Consider the following 15637-nt stretch of genomic DNA (forward strand, 5'->3'; position numbering starts at 1 on the left):
GAGAATGGGATGATGAGGCCTCATACAGGCAAGTCACTCTCAGTTTCAGTCTTAAAACCATATCAAAACACTCCTGGTGGATCCCAGAAGAAGGGTCTTCTCCGTGTTGGCTCCCTCTTTCTGGAACATCATTCCCCCAGAGATTAGAATGGCCCCCACTCTAATACTCTTCTGGAAGGCGCTGAAGACCTGATTATGCCAGCGGGCCTGGGGAACCCAGAGCGGGATGAAGCCCATTAAATGGCTCGTGTGGTCTGCGGTCACCAGGGCAGGGGGTGGGAGTTGAGGAGTATTGTACTGTATTAATTTATTTGATTCTTTTTGTTAGTTTCCATTGTTTTAAATGTGGTTTTATATTCTGTAAGCCGCCTTGAGTCACCATGGACGAATAGGCGGCAATATAAATTAAAGAAAGAAAGAAAGAAGGAAATCCTAAAAAGCAACCATCCAAAATCTAGTCATTTTTGCCTCACAATTTTAGTAAAATTTGTTGCATAGTCAGCCAAATGTTTAGACTGGATTTGTCATTTTTATCTATCTACTGAGTCCTTCTCAAGGACCTGTGATTTTCAAATATTGTTTGATAGTATTAAAGGTATCATTGCAAGATGTAAGATGTTCTAAGTAGAGCTGTCTTTTGCAATTGACTGGTGGTGATTTTGTCAGTGCTGATGGTTTCCAAGTGATGTTCCAGATGGTCCAGATAAGTCACTTATCCCTATTGGTACTACTTTGCTTTATTTTCCCATAATTGTACTTATTATTAATTTACAAGTAGATTCATAGTCTTAGACTGGTGGAAACTTTATAACTCAAGACCTAACCAAGGATATATTTGATTAATTAGATTTAGACTTACAATAACTTTATTGTCACTTTGAATGTACACTAATCGGCATATATTAAAATGAAATTTTGTTGCGTACAGTTATCAAAGGGTCACCACCTCCAATATACACTACATAAACATGATAAAATAAATAATTATCAGACTAGACAGTAAAATTGACTAGACAGTAAAATTGCAGCACCAGGAGAATTAAGAGGACTATATGAAATTACATCTTTGGTATCTGGAATGGTTCTTTCGAAATGTGATAAAAGTAGAGACTCATGCTAAGGCGTATATCTCTACAGCAAGAGGACAAAATGTCTGAAATCCACACATACATGAACCATGTGTTTTTAACAGGCAATGTAACTTGTCTTGAAACTAGCTTCCTTAATTTCTCATGCAAACAAAGTAATCCACAAACTGTATTGTTTGCAGATAAGGTAGAAATATGCCAAAGTTGATGAAGGCTGCTATCTCAATCTAACCTAGGAACTCCACTAAAATCGATACATAAATGTATTTCTTGATAAACATTTTGAGATTTGTGGTTACTGAGTGAACAAATTGGTCACAGCTGAAGAAGCCTGAGTGAAAATATTCATCAACAGGAAAAAACAGTTACTTATACTGAAATCTCCATTTTATACACCTTTGTAGCTAACTCACTAGTTGCCTTGCATGTAAATTGCTTTCCAACTGTGTCTTTGCTGTGAAAATAAAAACATTGCCCTTTTATTGTTACAAACACACACATACACGCACACAAAACAAAAGTTTAAGCAGAATACATTCATCCTGCAAAGAGGCTGGAATTTTCCATTTGTGTAACTGGAAAGCAGATAATTAAGTTGAAATGTAACAGAGTCCTTACAGTCATCTTTTTGTATCTGTGACATTGCACAACTAAGAGAGCATAAAAAATGCAATGACATCCATTGAGCAAGCCACCCACAAAGAATGCTGAACAGTATTTTCACAATCTATCAATCAGGGCCAGGCGATGCTGCTTTTTCTCTGTCCTCTTGGGTCACATGTGGTAGTGCTGATGCAAAGAAGAGTTCTGACTTGCAGTGGAGGTCATCTCTTTGGCTGAGCTGAACTTGGGAAGATTAGCAGAACTCAAAGGGCCTTGCAGTAAAAATGGAGCTCCTAACATAAAAGTTGGGAGAGCTGCATCAATCCACTTCACATGAAGATGTGGGAAATGGGACGCGTGTCTTCTTTGGCCTGTCTACATTGTTAGAAGATGAAACGCACATTCTGCCATGCAGACGTTTAAATCAATAAATGAAAATAGAGGAAAACCATAGAGATGACTGGAAAGATGTAAATCTGATCACCATGCCAACCCATTGGAACCATTAAGCGATGTACCCATTTATTTAGAAAGTATGAGATTCCCACCCATCCTTTTTTTTCTGAGCAGTGCTGACATCACAGATCAGCAGATCTGTTAATTCTGCTTTCTCTGACTTTCTTAGTTTTTCAAGTCTAGTTTTTGTGCATGATTTTATTTTTATAGAAGAAAAATCAATTCACAAGGATTCTGAGATTCTTTGGAATTTTGCATATAACTTTTTTATGTGTCTTGTTGCATATTTCTTCAAACATGGGTTTCTGATGCAGTTTTGACTAATGTGTACAACAAATAAGATTTAGAAAATAATTTATCCAATTGTAATATAAATTATGTTAAATATTGGAAGTTGTCGCGTCGAGCGACCGGTCCGTTGATTCGATTTTCCAGTCTGTTGCTGAATTCCCTTCAAGAAATAATTTAGCGGAGCCCTCGCAAGGGTGAGTGCCAAAGCACAAAGAAAAAGACACAAAACAAATAGTTTCTTTAGGTGAGGAAACACATCGCGCCTGGGGCAGATGGAATTGTCCCGGCGGCCCCGATTGCTTTGCGCTGTCCTCTTTTATTGTGCTGATTCAAAGACGGGGGTGCGGGGTGATTGCAGGAAACAATGAAGTTACAGAGTTAATCATTGAAACCAAGCTACGTGACACAAGGAGCAAACTTCATGACTGATACTTTTCAGGTAAACATGTCTTAATACCAAATACACAGTTTTTAGCTGACACAGACTTTTGGAGTTAATCCTGTCAGTTTCAGTCCTGTCAGTGGAATTTGCCCTGAGAGGTGTACGTGCTAGGCAAGATTTGTTCTATGGCAAAATAGCTAAAGCAGGATAGCCACAATTCCTCCTTTTCTTTATTTTTGTGCTCATGATTCTAGGTAGAGTCCTTTCTCCTCCCGAGTAGTCCCATAAGGTGGCAACAAACCCTTCGGTTTGTTGATGCCTTGCAGAACCAACTCATACGAGGAAAAGTCCTCATCCCCCGAATCGTGGCTGGGCAGAGTTAACAAAACTTCTTTGGGAGAAAAGGAGTTAATAGTGTCTATTTCCTCCTCTGACTCTAGGTCAGAGGACCATTCCAGCAAAGGTTTTTTGACAAGATCTTTTGTGAGAAAGCTAACCGTTTTTTGAGTATTGTTAACTTCATTATCAAGGGTATTCAAACAATCCCTCAAAAAGGTAACTAAACGTCCTAATACACATGGACCAATAGTACAAGCAAGAAGCAATAGCACAAGAGGACCTATTAGAGCAGACAATAGAGTGGTTAACCAGGGAGAAAAATTAAACATGCCTTGATACCATGGCTGACCTTGTTGTCGTTCATTCTCTCTATCCTTCAAACGCTTACGTTAATTCAGCCATGGAATCTTTGACAATTCCTGAATGATCAGCATAAAAACAACATTCTTCCTTTATTGCTACACATAATCCCCTTTGTTTAAAAATAACAAATCTAGACCTCTTCTGTTCTGAAGAGTCACTTCAGCTAGAGATGAGAGAGAAGTTTGGAGAGCAGAAATTGAAGTCTCTATGCGTTTGAGATCTTCATCTATTTGTAAACTGAGGGTTGCTAACTGTTGATGACCAACAGCTAGAGCCGCTACCCCAGTGGCTGCACCTGCGGCTCCAAGACCCAGCAATACAGATAGTGTTACAGCTGTTATGACTTCTCGTTTCTGACGAAGGGGGAATTGTGGAGGTTCAAGTTCATTAACAAGTTCCGACCCTGGATAAAAAGTGATCTTTGGGAGTAATTTTACCTGAATGCAAAAGGATCCCTGAGCAATAAGAACATCACCATGAGCACAAGCGGTGGCTCCAGTGGAGCAGGCCCATACAGAATTATTACCTGGGATAAAGAATTGTCCCTTGAGGCGAGCCTTGATATTGCCATTGGAGGTGGTATATAGAGGACCGTAGCCTCCAATGTTAAGGTTTGATCTTTCTTTTGGTAGATATACATTACAGTGATACCCAGATGAAACATTCTGACAATATTGGGAGTAATTAGCAGGTATGTGTCCTAGGCAACATCCTTGACCTACTATGTCAGTGATAGTGATGGAGGAAGTGTTCCATCGGCATTGTGTGTCACTGGTGGAGTTACTAATGGGTTCATTGGAAGCTACTGCATCGTAGAATGGTGGCAAATCAGATAAGCAAAGCCAACATTGATCAGTTTTGGATGAATCATTAAGTGTAGTTGCTAGCAATGTGAAAGAAGAATTGACCAACTGTACTAATGGATTCACCTGGATATTGGGTTTTTGTAGAAAGTTTGATTTCAAATTGGAATTGGGACCAACATCGTAAGTGGACACGGATATTGAGAGGTGAATTGTAAAAACATTCCCTTCATCTCCTTGACCATCCCACTGACGCCCTCCCCAAGTAAACCCAACCATCCATTGTTTTTTTGCAAGTGTCTTTCCTTGTGCAGTAAAGGTGATTATGAGTGGATTCATTCTTTGTCCACAACAAGGCCATGAAGAGCAGGAATGCTGTGCTTGGGCACGGGTAATATGAATATAGTCATTTTTGGTAGGTGCTTCCCACCAGATATGACCTGTGGACACACAACTCCATTTTTTTACAATATCTGTCAACTACCCCACCGCAGGCAGAACGAGAAGTGCCAGTACTGTGGGCAGGGCAAAAATATAGTCTATAGTTGTCAGCAGGTGCTGGAGAGCAGGAGCCTTGCTTGTCCCATGTATCAGCTTGCAATTTTTTGTCTGCGAATTTTTCGACTCCTGTTCCCATTTCAGCAAAATCCATGAAAAGCTGAGGAAACCATGGCCATCGAGTATAGTTAGTGGTGGTATTTAAAATTTTTCCTTGAAAGTCAAGGATAGTCCAGGTATAAGTTTGAGGTTGATGTTCATTTGTAGAGGATGGTTGTATGCTTCAAGGAGTGCGACGATAGCCAAATCGTGGAATAGCATGAGACGCAGGCTGTTTAGAGATGGGGCTGTCACCGATGAAGGCAGGATACCGAAGATGGCGAGCTCGAATGAGAGCCGTAGTCTTGCGATGGGTGTCGTCATAGATGAGGTGGCGTCTTTGCACAACAGGTGGTTTGTAGCGATCAGGAACCCAGGAAGATGAATGATGCCATATGCAGTTGGTGACATCACAAGGTGGAAAGCAGCAACGAAGATGCCATCGTAGTTTGTCTCCAGGAAAAGGTAGCTCAGAATTAGCTAGAGAGGGCAATGTAAAGAAAACAGAGGATAGTGGAGGAGATGCCACTGAAGGAGTGGAAAGCAATAGAACAGTGTGATTGAAATAGGTGTGATTGTGGAAAAACCCCAAGCAAGAATAGGAACCTATAGTAAGCGGAGTGACATGTATAGTTAAAAAGATTAAACAAGGAGAATAGTAATAATGAACAGTTATGTCAGAAGTAGGAGGAAGGAAACGACCGTTGTGTTGGAAAACATAATTACATGCAGGAAGGAGATTATCTTTAAAAACAAAGGTAACAGTGTCAGCAAGGAAAGCAAAAATAGCATCAGGAGATGCCCTAAATTGAGAAAAGACAGGAAGTATCGATATCAGAAGAAAGATTAGAGTTAGAGTCAGGTTTGCCATGGTAAGGTCTGACACAGCGAGCAGGAACCCAAAGCACTCGATCAGGAAGTTGGACAGCAGCGTAACCCTTTCCCCAGGTGATGAGCTGTGCAGGACCTTTCCACGCAGGATCTGGAAGCTGTCTGAAATAGACAAGAGGACGGGAAGAGGGAATTACTGGCTTGGTGAAGTGGCGAGAAGCCGCCATGGCAGGAGGAGAGCCAGTAAGATTGAGAAAGTTAAGAGTGTAAAGACAAACATTTAAAATATTTTGCAATGTTGGGAGGTTCGGGGGGGCCTGAGCCTTTTTTCCCCAAGTGCCGATCAAGGGCTTGTTTCAAAGTTTGGTGCGATCTCTCCACAATCGCTTGACCTTGGCTGTTGAAGGGCAAGCCAAACTTATGGATGATGGCCCATTTATGACAAACCTCAGCAAAGGGAGAACTGACATAAGCAGGACCATTATCTGTTTTGAGAATTTTTGGACATCCCAACGTTACGAATGATCGAATACAGTGATTAATAACATTTTTGGTAGCTTCTCCTCTTTGCAATGTTGCTATAATAAACCCTGAATAAGTATCTACTGATACATGAATGTATTTCCAGGGAGCAAAGGGAGGATAATGAGTGATGTCCATTTGCCACGTATCACAGGCTTGAGTACCCCTAGGATTAACGCCTTCAGGGATACCTTTGGCCTGCAAGCTACATGTTGGACATTGTTGAATTATTGCCGTGGCTTCTTGATATGTAATTCCAAATTGTCGCACTAGGGCTTTCCTGTTTTGATGAAAATAATCATGACTCTCCCCAGGTGAAGGCTGTTGGAGAAGGGGAGAGGAGGCCATAATTTTACAAGCCTCGTCTGCCATATGATTGCCTTCTGCTAGGAATCCAGGCAATTGCTGATGACTTCTGATATGGGCTACAAATAAAGGTTTCCCTCGTTTTTCAACAGGGTCTGAAGCTGCAAAAAAAGTGTCATGAGAGAGGAGGGGTAACAGGGGAGATATATGCATCGAAAATATGAGCAACCATCTGGGTAACATACATGCTATCAGATATTACATGTAAAGGTTGTTGTGAAAAAGAGATAACGCCAATAGGAAGGCAGCTAATTCAGCTTGTTGTGCTGATGTTTGTGAAGTAGTTAAATGTTTATGCCATTGAGCATTTTCGTACCATGTACATGCTCCAATATTTTTTGAACCATCAGTAAATACAGTGAAGCCTTCCTTCAATGGCTGTTGGACAAAAGGTGATTGTAAAACAAAAGGAACTGTCCGCAACACCTGCAGTCGTGAATCAGAGGGAAGGTGGCACGACACTTGGCCACACCAATCTTCCAACGCGTCCTGCAGTGTTGTGGAAGTCTGAAAAGAGGTTCCCATTGAGTGATCTTAAAAGGAATATACAATGTAAAAATATCCATTCCCATCAGGGCTTTGGTTCTCTTACGCCCTTTTTCTATAAGACAAGCCATTTGCGCTGCTCTAGTAAAAATAGATGTTTTTGGAGTGTGTAGTAGGTGTAGCCATTCCAAGATATGAAGATTTCTTGCATCTGATATTTGGACAATTATTGCAGTCAGTAGTTGATGAGTGGAAAGGATAGCAAGAGAAGGTGGTGTGTCTGTGAGTGCACGGTTTACCCACCGGGTGGCTAGGGCTGTGTTTACTTGTTGTAAAGCCTCTAGGTGCTGATCTGAAAGATAGACCTTATCTGCAGGATTTTTCAATCCTACTAGTGCTTGAAAGAGTGGTGATAGCATATGTGTGGTTAGAGCAAGATATGGTCGAGCCCAGTTAATAACCCCCAAGCACTGCTGTAATTGGACCAGCATGGTTGGCTGGGGAAGTGTGAGTGAAGGAATATGTGGAGATGCTGTGGAAGCTAAAACCTTGTGGCCTAAATATTGCATCGGGTAGTGAGACTGGATTTTTCAGGTGCTATATGTAACCCTGCTTTTGCTAATGTGGTCAAGAGGATCGGGAAGGTTTTTGGACCGTCCCCTTTGGCCCATCGGCAGCAATTAAGATATCATCCATGTAATGATATACAAGAAAACTAGGAAATTGAGATCTATAAGGCCGCAGAGCCTCATTGACAAAAAATTGACACATAGTTGGTGAATTTAGCATACCTTGTGGAAGAACTTTCCATTGATACCTAGAGGTGGGTTTAGAGTTGTTAAGCTCTGGTACTGTAAAGGCAAAGATGATCCTATCTTTTTTGTGCCAGAGGTATGGAAAAGAAACAGTCTTTTAAATCTATTATTATGAGATCAAATCCAGCTGGGATCAAATTAGGATTAGGCAGGCCACACTGCAGTGGTCCCATGGGTTGAATAATTAAATTAATGGCTCGAAGATCATTAAGGAGGCGCCATTTGCCAGATTTCTTTTTAATTACAAAGACTGGGGTGTTGTAAGGACTGGTGGATGGTTCAATATGTCCTTCTATTAACTGTTGATGGACAAGAAGATGTAAAGCCTCCAATTTTTCTTTGGTGAGAGGCCATTGATCCACCCAAACAGGAAGAGAGGTTTTAAGAGTAAGGGATAAAGGAGAAATAGACATTTAAATAGAAAAACTATGGCAGCTGAATATAAGCCTGAAATTGAGAGAGTAAATCACGTCCCCAGAGGTTGCAATGTAGAGGAAGGATATAGGGTTTAAGATAAGCAGTTAAGGTAGAATGCTCAGTAGAAGCAGAAAGCCAATGAGAGCTGACCTTAGCAGCTTGTGCCCCACCTACGCCCTGCACTGAAGAAGCTTCTGTGAGAGACCAAGAAAAGGGCCATTCAGAGGAACGAATAACAGAAACGTCTGCACCGTGTCAATCAGACCATCAAAAATGCGACCATTGAGTGTGACAGAAAGAGTGGGTTTTGAAGCTTGGACAGGCTGCTGTAATGCAAACAAGGAGAGAGGTTCAAAAAGAGGCAAAATTATAAGTGTAGCCACTACTGTCCCCTTTTTAAAGAAAAGCAACGATCCCCTATTGCAGCCAAAGCAAGATTATTAAGAGCAGAAGAATCATATAAGTAAGGAGCAGCAACCACACCTCTATGGTAAGGGAAGAATTGGGAATAAGTAAGACAGGTGTGGAAGGAGGCAGAGGTTTGAAAAGCGTTGTAGTTAAAGGAAGAGTAAAAACAGCACACAGCGAAAGCATCGGGAGGAGAAGTGGATGCGGAATTAGGATCCGATAATGAAGCAGTGATAGCAGTAGCAAGCATATTCATTTTATGAGTGGTTGTTCCTACAATTCTACAGAGTTGTAAAAACTCAGCCAATGTCACGCCTGGCTTATTAGCGACTGGCTGTAGAATTTTTGACAGTCCTGATTTGCGTTGGAAAAAGCCAATTTTATAAGTAACTCTTGTTTGGCAGTAGAATTATCTATCTGTCGATCTAGGGCTGTCTGAAGGCGACTGATGAATGAAGCATATGGCTCATCAGGATTTTGCATAATTTTCAAAAATGTTTGGGTGGACTGCGAATCTGAATCATCCACTCGCTTTAAAGCATTCATAGCACACATATGAATAATGGCAAAACTGCGACGGGGGAATTTTGTTGTTGTGCTAGAGTAGAGGATTGACCTTTTCCCATTAAATGATCTACAGTTACTCCAGCAGGCAAACCCCTACAAATTTCAGCCTCAACACCTTTTTCATATTCAGATTGCCACACAACATATTGCGCTGGAGTCATAAGCATAGAGAAAAGCATTTTCCAGTCATAAAGTAACATAACAGTATTAGCAGTGACCAAAGAATCAAGTATTCCCGAGTAAAAGGAGAATGTAATCCATAAGTTGTAACTGCATCTTTTATATTTTTAAAACTTTAAACTCAATGTTGCTGTGAACATTGCCTCCCGCTGCACCAGGGATAATAGTCATAGGATAAGCAGAAGGATCTTCTGTTTCTAAAGGCAGAGGTGATGACAGAAGATTAGTTATAATACCTCCCACAGGTTTCATCGGAGAAGAGTCAGAAAGAGAAGATGGAGCGGAAGGAGGAGGGAAAGAAATGTCAGGATACGGAGGTGGTAAGGAAGAAATTGTATCAAGATGAGCCGCAAGAGGCTTAATAGTTTTTGAATGAGAAGAAGGGGAATCAGAGGAAACAGGAGAAAAAGATGTTTCAGGAAGACTAGAAGGAGGATAAACAGTAGTTATAGCAGCCATTATCGCTCTCCAAGAAATGAGTATATCCATGGGAGCTCTAGGAATTTCGTGTAGATATTTCCTAATTTTTCCCATAGAGAATGGCTGAGAGTTCCAGCAGATGGATAGGCTGGACAATGTGCCTCAATGTAAATTATAAATTTATTTAAAGATTTCTTAGAAATAGGGTACACAGTGGTACCATTGATTTTTTGAAAGGAATTAGCCTTCTTCACCAAATCGTAAAGTTCGTCCCTATGTCCTGACGAAACCTTGGAAAGTGAGGAGCCCATTACTTACGTTCGTACGGAGCCTATGCCAGGTGCGTAGAAATGGGAGTGAAGGCGATGCACCCCAGACAGAAGTCACACCGTGAAACCAGAAAATCGAAGGATCCCGGACGAATCGAGGATCCCGGACGAGCCCCCAGCTGTCGTGTCGAGCGACCGGTCCGTTGATTCGATTTTCCAGTCTGTTGCTGAATTCCCTTCAAGAAATAATTTAGCGGAGCCCTCGCAAGGGTGAGTGCCAAAGCACAAAGAAAAAGACACAAAACAAATAGTTTCTTTAGGTGAGGAAACACATCGCGCCTGGGGCAGATGGAATTGTCCCGCGGCCCCGATTGCTTTGCGCTGTCCTCTTTTATTGTGCTGATTCAAAGACGGGGTGCGGGGTGATTGCAGGAAACAATGAAGTTACAGAGTTAATCATTGAAACCAAGCTACGTGACACAAGGAGCAAACTTCATGACTGATACTTTTCAGGTAAACATGTCTTAATACCAAATACACAGTTTTTAGCTGACACAGACTTTTGGAGTTAATCCTGTCAGTTTCAGTCCTGTCAGTGGAATTTGCCCTGAGAGGTGTATGTGCTAGGCAAGATTTGTTCTATGGCAAAATAGCTAAAGCAGGATAGCCACAGGAAGTCGTTGCCATTTTCTTCTCAACACTATCTTATTCTTTCAATGCGTGGCCTTGGAACATTCCTAAGTACATTTTCTGTACAAAAATTAATAAAATATATTATGATCTCTTATGGGACTGGATACGTGTGTATGTATGTGTGTGGTGCACTGTGGATAGTGCTTGAGTGTGAACTGAACAGGCTAGCAGTCTTAGGCAGCAAAATAACTACTCTGTATTAGCATTGAATTCTCCTGCCTAATATAACATATAGCCATGTGCTAAATAAATAGTGGTCAAAAAAGTTAGGTACAATATGTAATTCTGCAGTCAGAAGTAAACTCTACACTCAGAAATTAATGCCTCTTCTATTCCTTCATTGATGTATGCATGTCCAGCTACAAAGACCTCACAGACAGAAAATGCAAAGTAAGAAAATAGATTTCACAAATAAAAAGGAGTATATTCTGAAATCTTGTATAATTAGGGTTCCACCTTATTCTTAACTTCTTTGTTCTATTTCTTGTATGTTCGAATCTTAAGATTCAACCTGTTGGGCTAATAGCTCCTTGTTTCTCCATTTCCCATGCTTTTGAAAATATTCCATATTCTTCACTTGTTTCTAAAGGACTCTTAAGTTGGTTCTCTTTGAAGCCATGGTTGGTTGGTTTCTGATTTGGAAAGTCTATCCATAGACTGTAAAATGAGACCTTCAGGAGACAGTTCACTTATTTCAATCTTCATCACCATTTCACACAAGGTGGATGTCAAGGAATGAAAAAGCTATCCAGTGTCAAATGCCTTCTCAATTATTCAGAGGCTATTTAGAAGCTAAACAAAATTTCCTTGACTATTAAATTATTAACTAAAGTGTATTTTCATGTTACAAACAGCAACAGATCAGCCTTAGCTACCGTGTTTCTGCAACAATACGACCTCCCCCAATAGGAAGACCCAGCAGGTTTTCTAGGCATAAAATCAAATTAAGCCCCTCCCCCCAAATTTAGGCCTATTTTAAAACATGCAAATGGGTGATCATGGTAGAGCGTGGAGAGCTCCCTACTCCTGCCAAGAACCTTTGCGGCAGACCCAAGACCTTCAGCGCCCGCTGCTGTTGATTTCCCTTCTGCCCATGCCGCTGCCACGTTTGGAGCTGCCACTTCCACATTTGGAGCACCACTGCTGTTTGGAGCACCGCTGCCGTTTGGAGCTGCCGCTTCCGCATGTGGAGCTGCCACTGCATTTGGAGCTGCCGCTTCCATGTTTGGAGCACTGCCGCTGTTTGGAGCACTGCTGCTGTTTGGAGCTGCCACTTCTGCATTTGGAGCTGCCGCTGCGTTTGGAGCTGCCGCTTCCGTGTTTGGAACCCCACTGCTGTTTGGAGCACTGCCGCTGTTTGGAGTTGCCATGTCCACATTTGGAGCTGCTGCCGTGTTTGGAGCTGCCGCTTCCGCGTTTGGAGCACTGCCGCTGTTTGGAACACCACCGCCATTTGGAGTGCCGCCGCCACTCCAAACACGGCGGCAGCTCCAAACGCGGAAGTGGCAGCTCCAAACATGACGGCGGTGCTCCAAATGGCGGCGGCACTCCAAATGGCAGTGGCACTCCAAACACGGAAGCAGCAGCTCAAACATGGTGGCAGAATGGGCAGAAGGGAAAGCAACAGCGGCGGGTGCCAAAGGTCTTGGGTCTGCAAGCAAAGGTGTTTGGTGGGAGTAGGGAGCTCTCTGCGCGTCGCCATGATCACCCGTTAGGAGCGGCTGGTGGCGAGGCTGCCCACAGGGCGCTCTAGATGAGGATGCTATGGGGGGAATTAAGTCACCCCTGAAAAGATGGCCTAGCCATTTTTTCAGGGCTCAAAAAAAATAAGACCCGGCCTTATTTTATGAGAAACACTGTAGAAGTTCCTAGGTCAAGTCTGGTTTTTTTAATCTTATGTTCAAGAAAAAGACCTGTTGATAAATGGAGACATTTTTGTCTGAATTCTTTATAGCAATCTTACTCAATTTGCTCTTCTATAGTTGCTTAAGCAACTGGACAAGAGTACTGACACTTGCAGTTAGTGTATCAAGGCATTAGATCTAGGATAATAACACTCTAATATTGAAGTTTTTTCTTCAGTAGTGGTACTACTGTTTCAAACTGGAATAAGAGTTTAGAGCAGCACAATAGAAGAGGGCAGAATTAATTGTTCTGTAGAAAAGAATTATTATTTGTTCATCTCTATGATTTCTTTTTATCTGACTATCTGTCAGGTGTGAACATCCAGATCCACAACTGTTGAGTTCAGACTCTCTGCTTTATTGCTCTCTGTCTATAATACAGGAATCTCTCCAGATTGGCAGCTTTCACCTGGGAAAGACTAGATACGACTCAAAAGCATTCAGGAGGGCTTGCCCTCTTGTGTTTACATAGCAAGTCCAGGCTAATTCCCCATTTGACACCCCTCTCCCAACTGGGATGGTTGTTCTCCAATACTAACAGAAGGAAAGAAGGAAGAAATGGCAGTATCTGTGTAGTTCTCTTTGGAAAATGCAGGCATCTATAACTTCATATTCACCCTGAGATTAACTGTACACCAACACATATTGTTTGATACATATATAGTAATGCACTGAAGCATTCTGATTGCATGCAACAAGGTGGTTGAATGTTCTATTGAACTATCAAATTGGTCTGTTCTGCATTCTTACATCTTAGGGTTGATCTGCATAGCTAGATTTTCCCAGTATAAATGCAGGCTAAATAATCAGGCAAGAGAAACACAACATTGCCCTCTTTATCTATTCCAAACCCATCAGGAATGCACCCACTGCCTGGTTTTTTTCTCACTAGTTGTCAGGAGAAAGCTTGGGCCTTTTGTCTGATTCATTGGAATGCTTCATTTTATTATAGGACTCTGTGTCCCCATGCCAGCTACCACGTTCTGTGGCAAAGTCACCCTTCTTTCGTAGCTATTTGTTGCTGTCCTCTGTGGCCATAGCACATCAGGCCATCACTGTGGATTGAAATTTGGAAAGAGTTCTTAAACCAGTTACATTTCCAGCCAGTTTATGTAATAGAGTCAAGCAACTGAAGATGATAGGGTGGTAAAACAGTTGAAAGATATGGAGAACATTGTTGTTCAAACTTATAAAATGAATGTCTTACAGAGGCATTGCATATTCCATCTTAAATGGTATAATCTAGGATCAGCTAGGAAGTGTTGTCTCAACAGTTCATTTAGTGACCATTCAGTTACAACAACACTGAAAAAGTGTCTTATGACCAAATGACTATGGAGATTCTTTTATGACCTATGATCATTTTTCACATGACTGTTACAACATCCCACGGTCCCATGATCAAAATTCAGATGCTTAACAACTGACTCGTATTTATGATGGTAGCAGGATCTCAGGGTCATATATTCACCTTTTGCGACCTGCTGCCAAGCAAAGTTAATGGGGAAGCCAGATTCACTTAACAACCCTGTTACTAAATGAACAACTGCAGTGATTTACTTAACAACTGTGGCAAGAAAAGCCATAAAATGGGATAAAATTCACTTAACAACGGTCTACTGAGCAACAAAAATTTTGGGTTCAATTGTGGTCGTAAGTTAAGGATTACCTGTAGTAAACCCATGCCATATAGGTCTAGAACTACTTTATATTGTAACAGCTCTAGCAATAGAAGCTTGCAAGTCTGAATGTGCTTCCCCTGCCTCATTTATGTCTTGATGTGAATTACAGAGAGGCCTGTCTGAGACATGGGCTCAAGCTGTGCTTCTCTGGTCATTGCTTTGGTAGCAGCTCTTCCTCCTGCCCTCCTGTCCTTCAAGACTATTCCCTACACCCTATATACTTTTAGATCTCTATGGGTGGCTTATTCCTGCTCAGTGTAACATTATGGAGCAGCTTTATGCTCACAGGCTCTCTTTGATGGAACAAAGAGGTTGGCAATTCAAATATTTACCTTGTTTATTTCATAGTATATTTGACAGAGAGGCGGCTTTTTTTCCAGATATGACATTGTTAAGGAGACACTGCCTGAAATATTTATTTATATTTATTTATTTATTTTTATTAAATAAAATTGCTCAGTGACAACAACATCCATAGACCTTTATTCAAAGCAATATATTCTTTGATCCCATTAAAGATTAACATTTATTCATTTTAAATGCATAAATAATAAACATACACTTTTATTTTTTGTTCGCCAAGGCAAATGAGCTTCCTTTGGATTTTGAAAGAAAAGACAAATCCCTTGTGTGTTCTCAGGAGAAATCTCTTTAGTGACCAGAACAAACTGTCAGAAAGATGTGGCTTAATGTGATTACTATTACCTGCAAAATAAATTTGACTGACATCTTCTTTCTCTTTCCTGTCTGCAATTCAACTAGAGAGAATGCATAGGATTATGGAGCATTCCGGGACTGCAGAGTTTCTAAGTCTATAGTTTCAAGCTTTTCTCCTCCTTCCCTCAGTGACATAAGAAACCGATTCCTATAGTGTCAGCTGTACAACTAACCAGATAAGGTACAAGACAGAGGTGATATTCAGCAGGTTCTGACCAGTTCTGGAAAACCAGTAGTGGAAATTTTGAGTAGTTCAGAGAACCGGCAAATACCACCTCTGACTGGCCCCGCCCCCATCTCTGCCTCCTGAGTCCCAGATGGATCAGCTGGGTCTTCCTTTGTTTCCCTGCACAGGAGAACGGAGCTGGAAAGCAGGTTAGTAGGGTGGGGAAGGAATGGGATTTTGCAGTAACTTTTCCTCAGGAGTGGGGTGGGAAT

This window comes from Notechis scutatus, chromosome 1, assembly GCF_049901735.1.
Source record: "Notechis scutatus isolate UNSWTSFEM ecotype Mainland chromosome 1, rNotScu1.2, whole genome shotgun sequence".
Classification (NCBI taxonomy): domain Eukaryota; kingdom Metazoa; phylum Chordata; class Lepidosauria; order Squamata; family Elapidae; genus Notechis; species Notechis scutatus.